Here is a 23,792-nt window from a genome sequence, read left to right as displayed (position 1 = left end):
AGTGGTGGTGCTCCTCACACCAAGGCTTTCACCCACTATGCCAGCTCACTATTCTATCTCCCCAGTCCCTCTTTCCTTGTTTTGTGACCTTGAAGTTTTAAAAGTTATTTTGAATTGTGCCCGTGTTGTGGAGTGTTCTTGAATATGTGTGTGCTAGAGTTTGAACTTAGGTCCCCATGTTTGAGTGATCATCTCCTTAGCCCTGACCTCCTGCCTTCCATTCATGAGTGCTGGGATTTCGGGCTTGCACGTGCCAGTTTATGCAGTTTTGAGGATGAAATCCAGGGCTCTGTGCATCCTTGGCAAGCCCTCTAGCAACTGAGTTATCTCCCCAGCCCTTTTTATTCCACTCTAAGAATCTGAACTACTGTGTGGCCCTGAGAGGAATGATCAGTGGCAGATGTTTGAGCAGATGTCCTGCAAGCCTGGCTTTGGTCAATGAGTCTCATCTCAGCTGACTTTCTGCTCCTGGAATCCCACAATTTTAATCTTCTATTTCCTATCTCCTGACACTCTTCATTTGGCTTTCCTGTGCTGCAGAACATACTCCCCTCTGTACATACAACCGAAGTTCTACTGCACATGTGTGTTTGTGAGTACACATGTGATCACTGGATGAACACCAGAAGTCAAACCATATTCCTTCCATGTGTGACCCAAGGAATAATTCAGGATGTCAACCTTGGGAGCAAACACCTTCTCCTGCAAAGCCATCTCACCAGTCCAAGTTTTAGCTTCTCATTGGTTTCTCCACAGTCGGAAAATACTCAGTTTTTAAAGAATGAATCATCCCTTTTAGAACAGTCTCACCTTTTACACACTGACCCTAAAATTACTACTGAGTTCTCCATTTTTAGTTCCCAGCTAAGTAAAGGATACCACCAACCCCTTCCAGTGCTGTCTCCTTCAGATCATCAATTTTCTAAGCATCTTATATGCAATGGAATCTGCTATTGTTCATCTATATGGTCCAAGCAATCCCTAATGTCTTTGATCATATATGTTTTTACAATTTGGGCTTACATAATTAACATTCTAGGATACTTTTCCTAAGGTCTATGAAGAAAGGCCAGGAGAGGCCATTGCTAATGGCTCAGTCCTGCTATTGAAGGGGTAATGGAGCAAGGCTGAGGCTTGGCACCATGTGGCAATGTTAGAGTCCCTAAAGAAAGTCCAAGAGAGGCTACTCTAAAGGCAAACCTCAGCTTTGGAGGAGCTCCCAGCATTTTACTGATGCCAGCTGTGAAGTGGGGCCAGCCCCAGTCCAAGAAACAAGCTGCATATGCTGGATGGTGGGGACAACACATATGTGCTGCAGATGGTGGGGACAGATTGCCACAGCCAGTGCTTGGGAGCCTGGAAACCATAAGTCTTAACATTGAGCTTTATACTGCTGGACTTCAGTTTTGCTCTGATATGATTGTCACTGTGCTATCTTAGAGTAACAAAGTAGTAACTTATTTTATTTTACATGAGTCCACAGTTAAGAGACATTTGGAGCTGGGCATTAGTACCACTTTGGTCCCAGCACCCAGAAGGCAGAGGCAGGCTGATCTCTCTAATCTAAAGAGTGAGTTAGTCTATAGCCTAGTCTCTAGAATTAGGTTCATTCCAGGACACCAAAAACTAACAAAGAAACCCTGTCTTGGAAAAACAAAACAAAACAAAAAAAAGTTGGAAGGTTTTATGTTGTTCTCTTAATTAATATTAATGTGATACCTTGGGGACCAGAAATGAAAGGCCGTGGTTTAATAGTGATATTTACATATTATGGTGTCATGTTAAGATTGGATCAATTGTGCTATTTAATCTTATGTCAACTTGATACAAACCAGAGTCATTTGGGAAGACGGAACCTCAATTAAGAAAATGTCCCCAGCAGATTGGCCTGTGGGGAAGCCTGTGGTACACTTTCTTGATTAATGATTAGTGTGGGAGGACCCAGTTTATGGACTTGGATCAGTGGACCTGGGTGCTATAAGAAGGCAGACTGGCAAGCCAGTAAACAGAATTCTTGATAACCTCTACCCTAGTCCCTGCCTTGACTCCTTTTGAGATTAGACTGTACTATGAGGAGTTATAAGCTAAAATAAACACTTTCCTTTCCAATGCTTTTGATCATAGGGTTTCTATTGCTGTCAAGATTGTTGCCTATCTTATACTTTAAGCTAATATCCCTTAAAGTTTCTCTCGGTTTTAAAGGGAAGCATCTCCTTCCTTTTAAGGCCTTATTCTGTTGTTTTAAATATTATATTGTTTATTTTCTAATGTTCACACAGAACGGTCAAGGCCATTTCTCCTAATAAACCATGTCATTTATGTTGGCTCCTTTCCCTAACCAGCAACCTTGTGGCTTCTTGTCCCTTCTCTAACAATGAACTGGTTGGTCCTCATAGCATTGAGAGACCAAATCTTTTGGGTTGAGACTCCATCTTAGAGAACCTGACTAAGGTTGAACTCAAATAAACCAACAGGCCAGTACCTAGCACCAGTTTCCAGGATATCCTCCAAACAGAGGCCAGAAAGCTGGTTCCTGGGAGAACTCACCAAGCAGCTACCAATGCTGGCTTTCCCTTCACCTACCCAGATTGGGACTTCAACACTACTAAAGTTAAGGAGAGACTAAGTCTTACTGCCAGTCTCTATTGTCAGGTCTCAAAGCAGCTATAAGACAGCCCATCAATTTGTCCAAAGATAAGTAAGATATTAGTCAGAGAAATAAAATAAAGTTCCACAGCTTTCTTAGAAAGGCTCAGAGAGACCCTCCAAAGCGAAAGCAGCATTAGCTGTAGCTTTATCAACCAGGCAGCACCAGATATTAAGGAAAAAAACCTCCAGATGGTTGAGAGGTTAAGAGAAAAGAGTCTGAGAGACTTGATGATAATGGCAGAAGAATGTTTAATAAAAGAGAACGTGCAGGAAAGACAGGTGGAAGAGTGGGGGCAACAGGCTCCCTCACGACAAAGATCCTGTTGGCAGCCATGGTCAAACTGGAAGACTGTAGGAGACATCTGAAAACAAAATGGCTTCTAGAAAGCAATGTGCTTACTAGGGCTCTGGTTACGGACCAGTGGCCTACCTGTATAGGAGACATCTGAAACAAATGGCTTCTAGAAAAATAGGTGAAGGGAGGCCCTAAAAAAATAAAAAATGCCCCCACTAGGAAAAGAAAACGATGCCCAGGATAACCCTAAAATAAAAGAAAAACCCACCAGCTTCCTTGTTGTTAATAGAGCTTAACACTCTGTCTTTCTAAAACCTAAATATAAAGTCTCTTGAACCGTTTATAAATGACCTCCTTAGTGTAGCAGAAAATGCTCAGAGGAGACCCAGGACCTCTTGAAGGCCCTAAGAAGTTTTAACTGTTGAGTCTCCACTGAGAATGCCCTACTCTGACAACCACAGATGACCTCTCTAGAACCAGGGGATACATATTAAGAGACGGTCAATCTGTTCGTTGCTGTTTTTTCCTATTGACAGTGTCCTTTGCCTTACAGAAGCTTTGCAATTTTATGAGGTCCCATTTGTCAATTCTTAATCTTAGAGCATAAGCTATTGGTGTTCTATTCAGGAAATCTGGGATAGGGAAATGGATATTGACTCAGACTCTCAGTCCTGAAATCAGCTAGTGACCTACCTGTCAAAGAAATTAGAACCAGTTGCCTCAGGCAACTGTTTGTGCATCATCACAGCTGTGGACCTCCAAGACAAAGGTGTAGACAAACTGCCCTTGGGCCAAATTCTAACATCATCAATGCCAGAATGATTCATTACTAGTCTCTCCTCTTAAATGCTCCCAAAATAACTTTCCAAGACCCAGTCGCCCTAAGCCCTACTACCCTGCTGCCTGACCTAGACCTCCATGGGCCTCTGCATGACTTCTCAGACATTTTGGCCCACTCCCATGGGACCAGAGCAGATCTTCAGGAGACTCCCTTGATGGATGCAGAGGTAACATGGTTCACCAATGGCAAGAGCTTCATTCAAGATGGACAGAGATATGCTGGGTCAGCAGTGTTCTCAAACATCGATATCATCTGGGTAGCATCACTCTTGGCAGGGGTGTCAGCCCAGAAAGCTGACCTGGTAGCTCTGACCAGCGTTAGAGCTGATAAATGACAAAATCATCATAACATCTTTCTGAAGTTACCATATATACTAGATGCTCATTAATTTAATAAATCAGAAAACCTGAGTTCTGGGCTGTATTCTGAAGTAGACGCCCTATAAACTAGAGCAAAATATCAAACTAGACATTTTAAATTGCTAAGGGCTAGTGTGTGACACACTTGGGGGGGGGGGCGTGTTAATAAAGATAATTTCACCTCACAGTGGACCCTCCAGTCCCTTAGAATATCTAAGAATTCAAAGACCATGTTCCATTGGTACCTGCCTAGGAGGCACTAGAAAGTCCTGTCTCATGTATTTCTTAGTGGGCATGCAAAAACTCACCTATGTTGGGTTTTTTTCTTGTTGCTTTAACCAGATACCTGAGGAGAAGCAACTTCAGGAAGGAAGGATTTATTCGGGATCATGATTTAAAGGAATTACAACAGGGAAGGCAACAAAACAAGAAGAGGTGGCTAGGCACATGACATCAGGGAGCAGGGCATTCTCGATGCTGGTATTCAGCTTGCTTCTCCTCTTTAATTCAGTCCAGGACCCCAGCCCATGGGACAGTACCACCTGTATTTAATGTGAGTTTTTCCATCTTGATTAACCCAATCTACATGGTCACGAAGTCATTGAAATTGTCTGGCTCTCATGTTGTAGATATCTAGCTCACCTGAGCCTGCCAGTCTATATTCAAGATTGCTAGGAACATTTCATTTAAAGAGCCAAACAGAGGCCATGAGATGGCTTAGCATGTAAGGGCACTTGATTGTACAGAGCCATATTGGGGAGTCATACCACATGGTAAGAACTTGACATTAGCCAAGGACAATCCCTGGCTTCAGGCAGGAAGGACAATCCCTGGCTTCAGGCAGGAAGGACAATCCCTGGCTTCGGGCAGGAATCTGACGTTAGGACAATAGGGAAGTAGGTTACAGCAGGGATAATTTTTATCCTAGGGTGGAGAAGTTCAGAGGAAGGTTAAGCTCATTGTTCCTCTAGGTCAACAAATTCCTGAATTAAGCAGGTGACCCACCCAGCTGCCAGAGCAACAAGGACCACCAAGAGAAGCTAGACAACTTCCGCTGGAAGTTAGCCTGGAGTCTGGGGGAGGGAAAGGCTTGCCCAAACTGTGTGTGTGTGTGTGTGTGTGTGTTTATTGATATATTTTTTATTTACATTTCAAATGATTTCCCCTTTTCTGGGTCCTCACTCCCCGCAAGTGCCATAAGCCCTCTTCCCTCCGCCTGTTCCTCCATCCACCCCTTCCCGCTTCCCTGTTCTGGAATTCCTTTATACTCTTGCACTGAGTCTTTCCAGAACAAGGGGCCACTCCTCCATTCTTTTTGGACATCATTTAATTTGTGGATTATGTCCTGGGTATTCAAAGTTTCTAGGCTAATATCCACTTATCAGTGAGTGCATACCATGACTGATCTTTTGAGACTGGGTTACCTTACTTAGAATGATGTTCTCCAGCTCCATCCATTTGTCTAAGAATTTCATGAATTCATTGTTTCTAATGGCTGAATAGTACTCCATTGTGTAAATATACCACATTTTTTTGTATCCATTCCTCCGTTGAAGGACACCTGGGCTCCCTCCAGCTTCTGGCTATTACAAATAGGGCTGCTATGAACATAGTGGAGCATGTGTCCTTATTGCATGCTGAAGAATCCTCTGGATGTATGCCCAGGAGTGGTATAACAGGGTCCTCAGGAAGTGTCATGCCCAGTTTTCTGAGGAACCACCAGACTGATTTCCAAAGTGGTTGCACCATCTTGCAATCCCACCAGCAGTGGAGAAGTGTTCCTCTTTCTCCACATCCTCGCCAATACCTGCTGTCTCCTGAGTTTTTGACCTTAGCCATTATGACTGGTGTGAGGTGAAATCTCAGGGTTGTTTTGATTTGCATTTCCCTAATGATTAATGATGTTGAACATTTCTTAAGGTGTTTCTCAGCTCTCCGAAGTTCTTCATGTGAAAATTCTTTGTTTAGCTCCGTACCCCACTTTTTAATGGGGTTATTTGGTTCTCTGGGTTCTACCTTCTTGAGTTCTTTGTATATATTAGATATTAGCCCTCTGTTGGATTTAGGGTTGGTGAAGATCCTTTCCCAATCTGTTGGTTGACGTTTTGTCCTTTTGACAGTGTCCTTTGCCTTACAGAAACTTTGTAGCTTTATGAGGTCCCATTTGTCAATTCTTGATCTTAGAGCATAAGCTATTGGTGTTCTATTCAGGAACTTTTCCCTGTGCCCATGTCCTCCAGGGTCTTCCCCAGTTTCTTTTCGATTAGTTTCAGTGTGTCAAGTTTTATGTGGAGGTCCTTGATCCATTTGGAGTTGAGCTTAAACTGTTAAAAGGTCTGACCACCATTAAAGTTCGGGCCTCGATCAGTAAAATATTGTCCTGGCCTTCTTTCTTTTCACCGCTTCCCCCATCTATCCCTCAGCTTCTGTTCCAGCAACGCAGTTCAGGAATAAAACACTTGATGCCAACTCTAACAATATAAGCTTAATCCACAGGACCCACATGGTAAAGAAAACCAGACCTCACAAATTGTCCCTGACCTTTACATTTGTGCCATGGTACACATCTCCCCCTCCCCACATATACAATAAATATATTATAACAGCTATAAAGCCAAACTTGTGTATAATCATTGTTCCCATTGTCTCGGGAGCTAATGCCACACATTTCCCAGCTGTGTCTATATTCCCCTTTCTATATCTAGTTCATTCTGCAATGAGAAAGATCTCAGAAGTGATTATAACACAGGGTCTTGTTCTCTCCTTGGCTCTCTAAAAAACAATAGAGCAATGTCTTTCTCAGTCATTAATGGGAGTGGGTGATGGACAAGTAAGTAAAGGTATTTGCAGTGCAAGCCTAGGGACCTGAGTTCAATTTCCAGATCGGGTGGGAAATGAAAGCGAGAACTGAATCCCACACATTGGTCTCTGACTGCTGCATTCACACTATGGGATGCATTCACCTGTACTCACACATACATTTTTTTTAATGAGCAACAGGGACATTTCTGTATTGACTCCTGCTCCCCACTGGTAGAGAAATGCTATGAAGATCTTAACATAGCCTTCTGCACTGTCATTGAATGGGTACTGAACTTCAGAGAGCAACCTGGGGGCAGCACCTCACTGGAGACCAGACCCTGTCCGTGTGAGTCCAAGCTTAACTTAGGGCTTCAGCTTACATGATCAAGGAACGGGAGATGAAACTTGATATGAGAGTGCCTGTCATGGTCATTCCTACTTCACTGCCTGCTACTGACAGGTCTTCCTGAGATATAATAGAAATGATCCTGGAAGTTTGAGAAGAGAAGAAATGATTTGATTTCCATGTCCCCTCCCCACCATGAATGGATACCTCTGTAGCACCTCTTTTTTATATCCCTTTTGCACGGGAATGGGCTCTGCATCGGGGTCTAGGGTTTGTTCTAGTATAGCCCCACATAAACAGGCAAACTCAAAGTAGGAATTGAAGTGATAGCATGAATATACTGTGGCCCATATCAGAGGATGTCAATCAGCCACTGGGGCAGGGGCCGAGGGCCAGGTGAAATGGGATATCTCAGTTGTCTTATGTGCTATGTGTATGATAGGGCAAGCAGGCAAAGGTCAGAATGTTGAAGAGATGAACAAGCACTTTATATGACCTGAGGGATTCCCACAGGTCTGAGGGACCCACATAGGTCTCTGAATTCAATATCTTCCTAAAATTTTTGTTAAATATATATTTTTATTTTCTCTTTTTTTGTATGAGAGATAAAGAGAAAGAGAAGAGAAAGAGAATCTTTCTCATTGTGTGTTGTGTGTGTATGTGTGTGTGTGTGTGTTGCACAGCTTATGTGTAAAGGTTAGAAGACAACTTGTAAGAGTTGGTCCTCTCCTTCCACCATGTGTGTCACACACATTGAACTTGGGGTACCAGGCTTGACAACAAATGTCTTTGGGCTGGCAGAATGCTTTGGCAGATAAAGTTCAACATCCCAAACTATATAGTCTCAAATCTATGTGGATATGTACAAATGACTAGGCGACACATCAGAGTTTATAGACTCCTAGGCGTTTCATCACCTTGTCTTCTGTGATGTTTTTCCTCCTAGAAACCAGGGTCTGAGAAAACTTGAGTGCAGGAGGTTTATTTTGGAAGCAAGCCCAGAGCAGGCATAATGAGTAGGAAGAAAGATAAAAATAAAAATCAATAAAAAGAACATTGCTTAGCTAGTTCTTGCTATAGACATCCAGGCCTGGAGCTCCTGGACAGATCACTGAAGATAATTGTTTGGTGGACCCTCTGTAGGATGGGAGGCAACATGCACGGCACACATCCCATCCTCTCATGACTGATAGTTTCCCAAGAAGTGTTAACCACCAGTATTGAGCTGCTCTGTAAATTGGACAAGCTGGTAGAGTCTAGAGAAAGCATGCCATGGGTGCAACACAGTCTTCTCTAGCACCAAAATCAAGTGGACCCAGAGAAAGGAATCTGGCCACCAGAAGGACTTGCTATGTATAGCTACCACCCTCACTGACCTAAATAAGACTTAGTTCCCTCCTTCATCGAGATTGACTCCCACATGCTTGGAACTTTGGAAACATTGAAATTCTTCATGAAAGATCAAATTGACATGCAAATGAGTATAGCCTAGGAATATTCATCAATAACTGCTGTAAATCAAACTCCAGATACAGGAAGTAGGATGTAAAAGAGAAGTCGGGCTATTATTAACATTTTCTGTTAGTGAACTAGCATCAATTTTTTTCTTTAGCGTCAAATTTGTTTTTGCCTACTTCTTTGGATGCTGTGTATGTATGACATAGTATACATAAGCTAGCAGATTCCTTTGAAATACAGTGAAATGATAGATTCTACGAAACCAAATATTCATCTTACACTAAACTATCAATGTGCTGGTCTCTGTTATCACTACCTACCCCCCCCCAAGTCTCACCCCATCAGTGAGCATAGGTTAATGTCAGCTGACAGTCCCACATACCTGCCCAAAGTCTGTACTAAAGCCAGATAAAATCCCTTTTGTCTTTGTGTAGGTCTGGCTAAATGACTTGTGGACTCATTCAGTCTTTGGAACAGATTTGAAAGAATGACAGACTGGATTACATGTACAAATTTCCCAGTACCATGGTTCTTGTGATTGGTGGTGTTTATTGTCAGGTTGACAAAATCTAAAATCACCTGGATATTTGGGCATGGCTGTGAGAGGTGGTCTTAATTGGGTTAATTGTGGTAGGAATACTTGCTCACTCTGGGTGACACCATTTTCTGAGCTGGGTCCCTGAATGCATAGAAAGGGGAAAGTTGGGTGTGTAGCAATATGTCTTACTCTCCACTTTCTGATTTAGATTGTGATGTAAGCAGCTGCTTCCAGGCCGTGCCCCTCCTACTTTTCCCAAGATGGTGAAAACAGATGATGCCCTTGAACTATGAACCAGAATACAGCCGTCTTTCCATTAAGTTGCTTTTGCTGGTGCTTTATCACAGAAACAGAAAAGTAACTCTCTTAGGTAGGGTTTTACTGCTAAGAACAGGAGGCACCATGACCAAGGCAACTCTTATAAGGACAACATTTCATTGGGGCTGGCTTACAAGTTCAGAGTTTCAGTCATGGCGACATCTAAGCAGGCATGGTGCAGGAGGAGCTGAGAATTTTGTATCTTCATCTGAAGGCTGCTAGAAGAGTACTAGCTTCCAAGCAGCTAGGATGAAGGTCTTAAACTTATGCCCACAGTGACACACCTACTCCAATGAGGCCACACCTCTTAATAGTGCTATTCCCTGGGCCAAGCATATACAAAGCATCACAGTAACTGAACTCATCCTTAAATGGGATAGCTTGAGAGCTTGCCTCTGCAGTTTAATTCTAGTGGCTGGCATGTGCATGGATATTGTTGCCCACTATGTTGGCTTCTCCCCATCTCCTCACTATTCACCCATTTCCTAAGTAACACCCATGCATTTGAGGCCCCAGCATCTGATCTTAAACAAACTTCAAACTAAACCATTCTAAAATAATCCTATAAGGAAACAGGACCTTGCATGGATTTGTACTGGTATGATAGAACATGCTTGGAATCCAGCACTCAGAAGGCTAAAGCAGGAAGGCCAAGAACTTGTAAAACTGAAAGTTACTTTGTCAATAACCCTTAACATTTGGATGAAGTGAGCATGTTCCCATATAGAAATTTACCATCTAGAAATGAAGCTATCTTCTATAGGCATGAGAGAAATTAGGCCAGGCTCAAACTGATTCACAGCTAATCTTCCTTCCTAATACCTTCCAGAGTAAAGGCAAGGAGGAGTTTAGTAACCCATGCTAAAGTTAAAATAACTTTATTTATAAACTAAGGGCAAGCCATTGATCTTTGGTTTCCACAGACATGCACACACACATACATGTATGGAAAGGCAAAGCATTATCAACAAAAGTTAAGCAATGGGGACTCAATTCTTGAAGAATTTAAGAGCAAGCAAAAGCACAACTTGGAAGAAGACTGTCAGTGGGGGACAGGACAAGTCTCACCCACACAGATACAACAGTCATCAATAAAATACAAGCATGACTTCCTGTTCATACAAAGTAGAAAGTCATAAGCTTTCTCCAGGAATGTAAGCTTGACTTAGCATTGGCATATCTCTTAAGGACTAATCAGCAAAGCAAATTCCCTTCGATTGGGCTATGCACAGAGAATTAATTTTGTGTGTTTGTGTGTAGGTGATGGAGGACTGAAAAACTAAACAGGAATGTGTGGTGACCCAGATTGGCGACGGTACATATTTCATGACCCTGTGTAAATGGTTACAGAGCAGTCAGAACTCATCTATAAGGAGAAATTGGAGCCATTGTTTGCTGAGGTAGGAGGAACGTTGCTCAGGTTATGAGAACTTTCAATCCCTCAACTGGAAACCTGGCTGTGGAGGTGTAAAACTGTCAGATGCATTATGTTGTGAATTACGGGATCTCTCGAGGAACTCTAAATGCTTATTTTGTTATGTGTCCCATAAAAGTCTCCGAAGTTGTGTCTTTTTGTCCCTTAAACTTTGCAAATGGTTCTTAATAATTCATTTATGAAGAATGATCCCTCCCGCACCTGCAAGAAGTCAGGGGTCAACCTTGGCTATCATCTACTTTGTGTTTGAGGTGGTGTCTCTCACTGGGACCTGGAGCTTGCTGATTAAGTTGTGCTGGCTGACTGGATAGCAAGCCTCACAAAAACACATGTCTCTGCCTTCTCGGTGCTGGGACTACAAGAACATGTTGTTATGGCCAGCTCTGTGATGCATACTCTGGGTACTGAGCTCTGGGCCTCTTGCTTGCAAAGCAAGCACCTCTCAACTACATCAGCTGGCAAGCCAACCTTTTCTTATTAGAGCCATATAGATGCCATATTATTTTTTATATGAGGTGAAATTTTATAATTGTTTATCTCTCACCTTTCGACAGTCAATTATAGACAAGTTAAATGTTCAATTCCATGTGTCTTTAGTTATAAATCTCTCAAATAGCTATCTCACTGCTATCTATATTCCCCATTCCTGCCACAAGTTTCACTTTTATATCGTTATGGAAAAGACAAACCAAAGTAAAGTCACATCCCAAGAGTATGAGGAGAATTATTGACACTCCTAAAGGAGACAGAGGTGGCTGTATGCACCCATAGCGCCATTTAGTTCCCCAATATAATAGCTACAAAACCAGATGTGTCTGGTGTGTCCTGGGTCTACAAAAACCTATTATGGCTGCTGTGGCATTGACTATCACAGACAGGGCAAAGTGGCCTGGCTTTAGGTATGTGGTAAGCAACATTCACATGGTACATTGAGCTCTATGGGTCTGCATGAGGGCTTGCTCCAGATCTTTTTAAATTTAACACTTTGAGATTTGCCATACTTGTTAGACCTGACAACCCTTGGTTTCTAACTACTGTAGGTTTGCCTCATTTTCTCTGACAATCACCTGGCTCTTAACATTTCTTAACATTAAATGAATAGCCTAAAATAGTCACCTCAAAAAAGAACGTGAAAATATTCTGGGAAAGATTTAGAAATATAGAGTAGTTACTAGGTCAAGCAGCTACTCTTCCTCTGCTCTTCCCCATCTGATGTTTCAGAGTAGGAAAAAGTATGGAGATCTGTGGTAAATTGATAATTAGACATTAAACTTTGGACCCTATTAACTGGGCACACATTTTCTCAGCATCCGTGAAAAATGAATAAAATCAATTCTATACCAGGCCAAAGAATATCAAATTTCAAAAAGCTGAAATTACAAACCCATGCAGAAAAGAGAACTCACACGATTTCAAATAATTTCCCACACCCTGTTAATTTAAAACACTCTGTTTCATAATTACTGGGTCAAAGAATAAATCAAATACCTACAGGTAAATATTTAACCTTAAATACTTGTCTTTTTGAAAACACATGTTTTTGAAAAACATTACAAAATACTTGAGTTTAATTATAGGTCTAGTCAATTTCATAATCTACCTTGTTTTTTCCTACTTAGGATTACTAAAGAATAAACCAAGAAAGGCAAAAAGTATCAGACTGTAGATTTGAGAGCACTATAGATTCTTCTGGGTGGATGGAGATAGTGAGGAACCTACTGCAAGTTCTTGATCGTAATGGAATAGACATGTTTGCTTGATGAATGACGGGACTTAGGTCCAGAAACTTGGCTGTAAAGTGGTCATTCAGCCTAGAAGTAACTGCTTCTCTCCTTTCTGTTTAATCTCACATCTGAGTTAAAGTCTGGTGAGCCTGACTATACAAACTACTAGTACTAAGTTGGTCTTGGTAAACAGTAAGCCAAGCTCAAACATGTTGAAGGATGGGTAATCAAGTCTAAGGTGATACCAGGTCCCTCTGCCTTTGTACATGGACCATAGGAAGTTATTGCTGGCCCGTCCCCATGGAGGTGTCTGTGATTGTAGGCAGAGGCCAGTGTTACTCACTACTAGGATCTGTCCAAGTGACCTCACAGCACTGGCCTAAGCTAAGCACATCTTTGGATTTTATCCAAAACATGGCTATGTTATTTATCAACTTTGCCTCATCCCCTAAACCCTGACATTTAACAGTAAATGTTGGCACAACCTTGGGCCTGGAATGCAATTATAGTTAAACAGTTATCCCTTTAGCTTGAGCTGTATTCTCATTTAATGGCCAGAGCTATGTTCTAATGAGAGAAATAGCAACACAATCAGTAATACTTTCCTGACAAAATTGTGTTGCTTTCCATGATTCATCATAAGAGAGTGAGGTGGGGGTCAGGCAACTCTGGGGATTCCTTAAATCAAGTTCTAGAAATTTCCTTTCAATTTCTTAACCTGACAAAATTTATTTATTCATGACTCTGAATAACTATAACTGTTTGCATAAGATCTGAGATGTGGGCTTTGCCTTGCCATGTTAGTGGAGTAAGTTATTGATCCCCTTTCCCTATATTGATCTACCTTGCATTTCTGAGACATCCTACTGGATCCCTATCTGTTATTCCTTTGCTGCATCACTGTGCTTGGCTGTCCACTACGTTTAGACTTCCTGGGTCCACATTAACTGATGGTGCTGACCCACATGCTTTCCCTATTCTATCTGTGGCTCAGACTATGCTAACTTTGAGAAAGAGGCAGCCCTCCTTTTCCCTTTAGAAATTCTCTAGGAAGTGGACCTTTACATCAGCCAAAGTCTTCTCTGGGACAACAGAGTAACCTGGTATATTCACAAAGAGAATTTAACACAGGTGAGCTATCCTGAGGATGGGAGGTGCTAGCAGCCAGTAGACATTAAGAAATCAACAGCTCTGGGTTGGAGAAACTGTCCAGTATTAAGAGATCTTGCAAAGGACCCAAGTTATTTACAAGTACCTATATCAAGAGGCGTCTACTACCATGCCTCCCCTGCCATGTTGGATCATCCTTTTGTGAACCTTAAGGCAGGATATACGCTACCTCCTCTAATTGTTTCTTGTCAAGAAGTTTTGTTAAGGCAAAATAATGAGTAGCCACCCCCAATAGCTTCACACTTCAGTATGCATTTGGCAGTTAAGAATTCCTTTACATTTTCCTTAGCGATTTCTATGGCTGATTTTATGCCAAGAGTAAAGCCAAGTTATGTCTACCTCCTCCAAGGACCTTAATGCTTTTTGAAATCTAATTCCATCAAGTTATTTAGTGACATCATCTGTCTTATCAACTCAAGGGATTTCGAGTTGTGGAGAGTGTTTGGATCTCGATTAGAAGATGGTGATATTCTTTTGGTTTCCTACATTGTAAAAAAACGGCACCTTGTACCAAAAGTGCTTTCTGGTTTTCACCACAAATTTGTATTTTGACCTATGGATTATATTATAAATGAGTCTCTTATCTTGCAAATAACAGAATGATTTTTCAATAATGTTTATTGATCTCCACTCATACTTAACTGGAGCTTATTCGGTATAATTTGCTTTGAACTTGCTTTATTTTAGCTTGAAAAGAAGGCATCCTGTACACTGCTGTGGCTATATGTGTACATTTATTAATTGTGGTATGCAATGGTCAAATCAATATCATTACTGATTATACTTTCCCATTAGTTGCTAGGGAGGCATATTAATGGCCCAATACACTTAAGGCCTTTTGTCTTTTTTCACCTTGAACTCTAAAGTTTGGTTGCTGTAGTCTAGCATAGGGTTGTAATATACATTCAAGGTAAACAACTAATTTCAAAGTGATTGTCTCCAATACTGCTTCTTGTCTTTGTTGTCTTACCTAACATGCTAAGTATGATAGCTGTGACATCCTCTATTTGGCTTAACTGGTGTTTTTATGTAAACTTTTCTGTGCTGTATTTTGGATCTACTGTTTGTGTGCCTACATCTTCTCTAAGGCCTCATAGAATTTTTATGCATGTATGTCTGTGCCACATGTGTGTTAGCCTGCCAGTCTGTCAGAGAGGGAAAGCCATCTAGCCAACAAGAAGGTTTATTTTGGAGGAAAGAACCATGAAGTAACCCATCTTGGATCAAAAGTTAATTGGGGGTTAGCCTAATCCAATCCTGGGTCTCTTTTCAAAGCTCTCTCTCTATTTAAGAATTTACTTCTGCATCCCTCATGACTTACCTGTCTTGCTCACCATGGCTGCTTTCATATACAACCCAGAACCACATTCCCATAGGTATCACCACCCACAATGGGCTGCACTCTTCCACATCAGTCAGTAATGAAAACCCCCACTGACTGATCTGATAGAGGGATTTTCCCAACCAAGATGATTCTAGCATGTATCAAGTTCTACAATGGTTAGATAATAAATGGGTAGTTTAGATAATAAAACTCTCAATAGGCACATATATTTGAGTGTTTTGTCATCATGGAACTCCTCCGAAAGGATTAGAAGGATTAGGAGGTGTGGCCTTGTTGGAGGAAGTGTGTCACTGTGGGTAGGCTATAAGGTTTCAAATCTCATGTCAGGCCCAGTCTCCCTGACCGCTCTCTTTCTCTCATTCCCTGCCTATGGATTAGGATGTAGCATTCAGCTATTCTCCAGCACCTGTATGCAAGCTGACATGCTCCCCACTATGATAATGGACTAAATATCTGAAATTGTGTTTGCCTATAAGGATTGTCCTGGTCATGGTATCTCTTCACAGCAATAAAACACTGACTAAGACAAGTTCACAGAAAAACTAACAAGCACAGTTTACTACCTTCACCGTTTTGAGAAAAGGGTCAGGTGCTCAGACAAAGCCCAATAGTAGATGGAGCACCATTGTGAATGACCAGGGAAGTCATGACAAACACAAGATACCTCAGGACTCATTCATTTCTGCCAGAAGGAAAACACAGCTTCATTGAGAAGTTGCAATAGTTGTTCATTGTAGACCAGGGATAATGAAAGGTGGAGAGAGTGGTTTTATTTTAGCTTATAATTCAAAAAAGTACAGTCCACCATAGTGAAGAAGAGATTGTGGCAGTATGTAGGGAAAGCTGGTGGCAGGAGCAGGAAGCTGCCTGGTTGCATTGCATCTCATGAGGAAGAGAGGAATGAACAGGAGCCTCACCGTAGTACACCAAGCTCCACTTCTATTAACCCATTTCCTCCAGCAAAACTTTACCTCATAAAGGTTCCATAACCTTTCCAAACAGTACCACTATCCAGGTACCAAATGTTTAAATATATGAGTTTTGGGGAAACTGTAGTAATATGTTCCAGAATGGAGCACACACACACACACACACACACAGAGAGAGAGAGAGAGAGAGAGAGAGAGAGAGAGAGACAGACAGACAGACAGACAGACAGACAGTCTTTATATTTTAATATGCCTAAACAGCTCAACAGCTGGGCTACTGCTGAATCCCCACAGGGCTGCCCAACTGAGCCTTGATCTCCTGACCCCTTCACATGGTGGCCATGCCTCTCTGCCCTGCACTCTTCTCAAGCATTATGTCTCTCCTCTCCTCCACACTCTGGCAGATCTCTTCTCCCTTCTCCTCCTCTTGGTCCCAAGCCTGGGAATCCTAAAGTCCCACCTCTGTCTGCTCTGCCCAGCCATTGGCTACTGGCATCTTTCTTTACCAATTAGAACCAACTGGTGGCAGGTTCCCAGAAGCTACGTGCACATGTTCCCATGTAAACAGTGTTGGGGGGGGCATAATTAGCACTAGAACACAAACAGCTACAGGGAACATTTCATGTTTATCTACAGTGTTTAAATACGAAGCAGTAATGAAAGAAACTAAATTGAGGAGTCTTATAACAAATAACTAAAATTGAAAAACTGTCCTCCTTTATTCAACTTGAGCCAATGCTCACTTAAATAAATCCACAGTATCATAACATATATGTCCTTCCTGAGAAACACCTTGGAAATGGACAGTCCCCAATTGTCCTGGTGAGATGCTGGGCATGTTCCTTATATAAAAGGCTCAATCTATTGATAATCTTTCTATTAGTATAAGACCTCATGTCTGTGAATGAAGAGATTCACTGGGGATAATCAGATATTGAAAGTGGACCAACTTTGTGGTCAGATCAATTTCTGAATGTCTGAATGGCTTGGACAGACTTAGAAAGTAAGCTTATATTTTTGCCTTCTTCTGGAGATCAAATTAAGAGTTAAGAAAATATGAAAGATCAAGGAGAAGCTGCAGCGGTAAACCAGTCCCAGACACTGTGTCTGGATGGAACCAAAGAGTTTCCTGTCTCTTCAAACTTGGAGGTTTCTCCCTCAGTCCCCTGTTCATTCAGCTTGGCTCTATGACACTGGCAGAAATCAATCATTGGGGTTGATGATGGAGCCAATGGGGAATCTGAGAGATGATTGCTCTTGCCAAGGCTGACAGAGGCTGCTGGCCTATAGACCCAAGGATGACCCCTTGTCCAAAGCTGTTTCATCATCTTTGGGACCTTAGACATTTAGCTCTCTCAAATGTCCATTTCACATGAACCAGCAGCCAGCATTTGATGTGACCAGTAGACAGAATATACTGTTCCAAGCAGAGAAATCTAGATGTGGCCATTTTTTACCTTTTGCAAGGGTATACATGGGAAACTTGAATCTCATTGACATAGTCATAAATATTTTAGATTCTGGTATGAAAAAGGAAACAAGGATATATTTTTACCAAGGAATAAAGAAGAGCTCTACCAAAGTTAGTCCTGTAAGGTCATCTGGCAAAGAATTAACATAGATGAAAATTTTACATGATAGAATTCTGATAGTCAAGTGTCAAACCAGGTGCCACATGAGTTCCAGGAGAAGATCTCCTGGGGTTCACTAGATAACACTCAGTGCTCCTATGGAAGGTAGAAAGTAGACATTTGAGTAGCCATAGTCTGGCAAAAAGATTGCTAACCAGGTCTCACATAGGGGAGGTCTAAAGATGAGGATGATATCTTGGTTTACTATCATACAGTAACCTAGAGCCTACACATGAAGGCTGAGATGAAAGAAATCTAGAACAACCACCAATAACCACAGTACCAGCAGTGGCACATTACAGGTTCTTTTGTTCCCAAAGTGATTGCCATTGATATTTATGGAATGAGACATCATTTAGGTACCCACACCCATGAATGAAGTGGGAGTGTTTTGGGTGGGACAGATATAGAAGTCAGACATTGAGCCAGGCCAGAGAATCTTCATCAAACACAGCAGGAGAGCTGTGATTTGAGTATTACTACCATCATTGTCGTATGTGAGGCTCCAAGGATCAGGTCACCTATTACTCTCCTCTTCACTCAGTCATCAAGCTTGGATTGCTCTAGGAAAATTTGACCTGGAGCAAGAAGACCCTGGCAGATATAGACCTTGGTGGGGATAGTGAACCTCAAGATTCCAGGTTAGGTGACATGCACAAATAGCAAATTCTATTATGCCAAGTATGACCAAGCAGAAGTGAGTGAGCTGTTGCTATCTGTATAGAAAGCATGGTAGGAGGGTTGGCCCTGCCCTGGATGGCCTGGTGGAAGTCTGGGATGACCAACTCAGCTACCACCCAGGCTCAGATCCATAGCTTTAATTTGCTTCACCTCAACATCTACTAAATCTACAAGCTGCTGGAGCATGTGAAGAGCCTGATCCTGTAGAACAGAGCTGTAGGATACCCATATTCTCTTCTAGGCAACAGCAGGATATCCAAGAATACCAACAAGGGTCCACGGAGGCCTTGAGCCAGACCAATGACTCATTGCAGTGAACATTTACATGTAAAGCTATTGGGTAAAAGGGTTTACTGTGAGACACGCCAAAGCTTCCAATGCCACCATGACAAAGGAATATGCAATGGAGAGGTGGGAGAAAGATGGAGGGGTGGAAGGGTGCTTGCATGGTGGAGAAAGGCAGAACTCAGACACAATAATGGTGATGGGTGCGAGAGAACACTGTGGTGGAAACATGTCCTTGCTGAGCAGGGCTGACAGGGTGGTAGTGTACAGCAATCATCCTGGCTCTTAACAGTGACAGGATATTCAAAATGAAGAGTGGATCATTTAATGAATTGGACTTCCTCCAAGGACCTTGGCATGTGCTGATGCTGGAGAGGGTGTGGATCCCCAGGATGGTCCATGCTGTTGCCAGAAGCCATGTGGACGCCCAGGATCCATGCTACCACTGGGTGTACAGGGCAAGGAAGCCACTCCTGCAGTGGTATTGACGGCTGCAGATAGATGTACATTCCAGAGTAGGGCACATAGAAGGCTTCTGTGACAACCCCGACCTCCACCCCACACTGCCTCCGCCCCAAAGCAGCATCCTAAAGAGGAAAACACAAAGAGAACTTTTGAACATTGTGATAGGAATGCTAAAGTGTAGTTTTCCATAACTGATGTCTTTTGGCCAGGGTGCAGGTAGAGAAGACCTCAGTTTCTTTTAGGGGGATGGCTACTGGGCGTGTGACTGTGCTCCAGTGTATATATGAACTACAGACAATGGACTTTGTTGTTGTTGGTTTCCTTTCTTTTTGTTTTTTTTTCCTTTCTTTTTCTTTTGTGGAGGAGATAACAAGTGTGGGGGAGTGGTCAGGGGAGGACTGGGAAGTATGATCAGGATACATGGTGTGAAATTTCCAAATAATCAATAAAAATATGTTGGAATAAAGAAAGTAGGAGAGTGGTGGCGCCCACAGAAGCGGCCCGGGTGATGTCCCCTGTCTTGACCATTGCAAGCCCTCTTGATTTATTCCCTATCTCTAAAACTGCTGGCTGTGGTCTGGCTGTTGCCCCTCTTCCTAGCCTTGCTTTAATAGTTTCCGACCAGCTCTTCTCTGATCAGGACCTCTCAGGAAAGAGGCTGTTTACCACTTCTCCCTGATGTTAGAGTTTTTGATTTGGTTATCCTGTTCTCCAGCTCATTCTTTGCTTTGAGATGGCTCCTAGGCTCCTACTGCCCTCCCTTATTTCCAGAAAAGCCACACTCAAGAAGGTTCTACAAGAAGCCGGGCCGTGGTGGCGCACGCCTGTAATCCCAGCACTCTGGGAGGCAGAGGCAGGTGAATTTCTGAGTTCGAGGCCAGCCTGGTCTACAGAGTGAGTTCCAGGACAGCCAGAGCTACACAGAGAAACCCTGTCTCAAAGAAAAAAAAATCAAAAAAAAAAAAAAAAAAGAAGGTTCTACAAGGCTGACTGATTAGAAGTTATGTGACTGGAGTTCTGGGCAGTTCGAGTCCAGAGAGAGATGACCTGTTCTACCCCATCATGCACTGCCCACCCTTGTGTTTGATCTACCATGTTTATGACTGTTTTGTAAATCCCTTGGGACTATACTAACAAACCACAAATGTCTACCAGAGGCTAAGATAGTGTCTGAGGCCTTTATGTCCCTGCTGTGCTATAACTTGCCTGACAGATGTTTTTCACCATTTACATGATTTTATGACTTTCCTTTTTCTAGTAGTATACAACTCTATGAAACTGTCACCATGTTGGAACAAACTATTAGAGGAAGCTCGACTCTATTGCCTCAAGCTGTGGTCACATAAGGGGGGTGAATTCATATTTAACTTTAGAATAAGAGTCATTCACTTTGAGGTAAGAGTCGGTTTTGCTTTGACAATTTCAGATACCTGAAGGTACAAATGCAAAACATACACATTTGGGTTGATATTATGAAATCTTGGGCTGTAGACCTCCAGGGGTTTGCTCGATGATCTACTGGTTTATTATGAGCTGGTTACCTGGATCCTATATTGTGTCAATAGATATGTTTCAAGGTGCTCATTTTAACATATACATTTTAATTTTTAAATATCATTGTCTACCCTTCCCCCAGCCTTGAGCAGGCTAAATAGACCTTAAGTGTTTGCCATAGTTGGTCTTCCACCCACCTAGGTGGAGTCTTCTTCTTTGTAGCACCTGCAGTTCCCTACAGGAGCAGACTGCCTGCTGAGCTTGCTTTGCAACACAATCCAGCAGAAACAAACAAAGGATGGGTCTCTGGGCTCTCCCGATATAAATATAGTGCTACATATTAAATATTAAACTTTGAACCTTGATCAGAAACCTTTGTCTTGGCTTCATCCTTCTCTCACGCCCCCACCCCTGTCCTTTTAATGTCCAGCCTCCCTTTCAGGTAGACCCAGTTCATCCATGGCTGCTAGACAGCTACAGGTGGTACTCGAACTAGGGGACTGAAAATGAGGGGGGGTCGGGCGGATCAACTGAGAAACACTGTCTTGGTGGAACTCCACAGAAAACAGAACAAGGTTACAGTATCCTGCACGATGGTAAGCAGCAAATGACAGTAATACTAACACTAGCCATAAATTTTATTTTTTTGAGGTTGTTGTTGCAGGAGGTGCATTAAGAGAGGATACAGGTTGGGGCTGGAGAGATGGCTCAGCAGGTTAAGAGCACTGACTGCTCTACCTGAGGTCCTGAGTTCAATTCCCAGAAACCACATGGTGGCTCACAACCATCTGTAATGGGATCTGACGCCCTCTTCTGGTGTGTCTGAAGACAGCTGCAGTGTAGAGTATACATAAAATAAATAAATAAACCTTTAAAAAAGAGAGAGAGAGAGAGGATACAGGCTAGGGTGAGTAGGTGTCGACCCAAAGCCAAATTCACCTAGGGAATGACAGAGCAATTGAGACGGGGAATTATATATAGGCATTTGTCCACAGGCAAGAGCTGCTTCAGGCGAGAGGAGCAGGGTTTAAAAAAATAAAATAAAATAAAATAAAATTATAAAATAAAATAAAATAAAATGTTAGAAAAATTCTTAGCTCAAGTAGATTGATGCTGTGTGTGGTTCCCAGAAGTAGGAATGTGAAATATACAAATGACATGAGAAAGAGAGAGAAAGAATAGGTTTCAGAAAAGCAGTTATCCTCTGTTCGGGACGCATTAGCAAAAAAAGAAGGAAAATGTATTTTAGAGCTCTCCTGGGGATTTGAGGAAATCAGGAGACATCATGCTTCCTCTCTGGCTCCTACTGGAGATATCCTTAATTCTGGTTACATCAAGTTCTCTTCTCTCTGTCTATTGTCTGTCTTTTGTGCACCCATCTGTACAGGTGTCAATTTATGTCTGTTTTTGTTTCGTCGTTTGAATGATTGTTGCTCAATGTTTCATGCTAAAAAGAAAAAATGGTTAAAACGTTATCTGCTGGCTATCCACCCCTTAATTTAGTTTAACTTGTTTAAAAGGCAGTCTCAATTTGGACAGTAAAAACTGATAAGTTACCCTGCACTGTAGCTGGGAGTCAAGCATGGATGAAGAAAAGCTGCTTTTAAAGGTGCCAGCAGCTCTAGTTCTCAGGTTCTATGGCAAGTAAGCTAATGATTGTTTTTTCCTAGAAAAATCTCTGTAGTTATATTTATTGGGTTCGGCAAGTGACAGGGTGCTTTTTCTCTTGAAATTACAGCTAGAACGGATAAGAAAACATTGTTTGATCTAAATATATAAGATGTGTGTAGCCACTTCATTTTTGTTTCTGACCGGTTTTAAAGGTATAAATATGTTCTGCATGTCTTGGTTATAGAGTATTGGCTTATGAGTTATTGGGTATGATTAAAAATTTGTAACATTGATAACAGAAAGTTAGCTTAAAACTAGTAAGTCAGGGTTGGAGTCATTTTAAACAACAACATGTGGCATGAGACAACCCAGGAAAACAGGTCTCTAAAGAACATCTAAATTGGGACAATATTTTATGTAATTGTTATCCTAGAAGTCAGACTAGGATTTAATGCAGTGTCTCTTTGAGGTATCAGAGGGTGCACCATTGTGCACAGGAATTGGTGGCCAAAAACTTGGTGTTGATTTTGGAGAGAATGGATTGTTTGTTGGAGGTTAAATTTTGCTTTCCAAAGTCGTGGTTGTGCTCTGGTGTTCTAAGAGAAACTTGAAGATTGTGGTTAAACTGCCAGTGCTCCACTGGCTGCAATTTGCAGCTCCATCACAGGCTCAGGATTTTAACTCACCCATATTTGTAATTAAGAAAAAAATCAAGCAAGTAGAAATTATTGCAAGAGTAATATTGGCCTGCTGCCCCTTTTAAAGGAGATCTCAGTGAGAGAGAGTTCATCTAACAGGGTCCCAGTAAATTGCTAAAAGCAGCTGGTAGAATTTTTGGAGACAGAAATTGGACCCTCATAAAATCAGGGTCTGGATATGGCTGCTGCCTTGTGGGAGACTTCCATAAACATTTACATTTGAATTAATGCAAAGTCCAGAGCAACCTCAGCAGAGGCTTGTGTGGCACTCCTTTTGTCTTTCAAACCCTGCCTCTAGGAGTCTTTGGGCCCTTGCCTCCAGGACCTAGGGATTACTTTTAGGCCAAAGCAGATTATTATAAAAAAGACTATAGAACTCTCCAGGTGTTATAGATAATGATTATGAGGGAGAAATAAAAATTATGGCTGCTTCCCCCCTTGGCATTATAACTGTACTTGCTAACCTTAAAATACTGATTGAAGAAAAAGGGGCTTTAAAGGATTAATAGACACTGGAGAAGATGTACTCACTCACCTCCAAGAAATTGGTTATTCCATTAATACAAAACAAAGTTCAAACTTAAGATTTATGAAAGGTTAGTGAAACTAGGAACTTAGGAAGGCATTGCAGCCTGGCTTGCCAACTCCAGCTGCCATTCCAGAAAATGCATATAGAATTATTATGGATTTAGAGGGTTCTTTTTATACTGTTCCTTCG

This window comes from Apodemus sylvaticus, chromosome 9 (genome assembly GCF_947179515.1).
Source record: "Apodemus sylvaticus chromosome 9, mApoSyl1.1, whole genome shotgun sequence".
NCBI lineage: Eukaryota > Metazoa > Chordata > Mammalia > Rodentia > Muridae > Apodemus > Apodemus sylvaticus.
Note: the sequence above shows the minus strand (reverse complement) of the source record.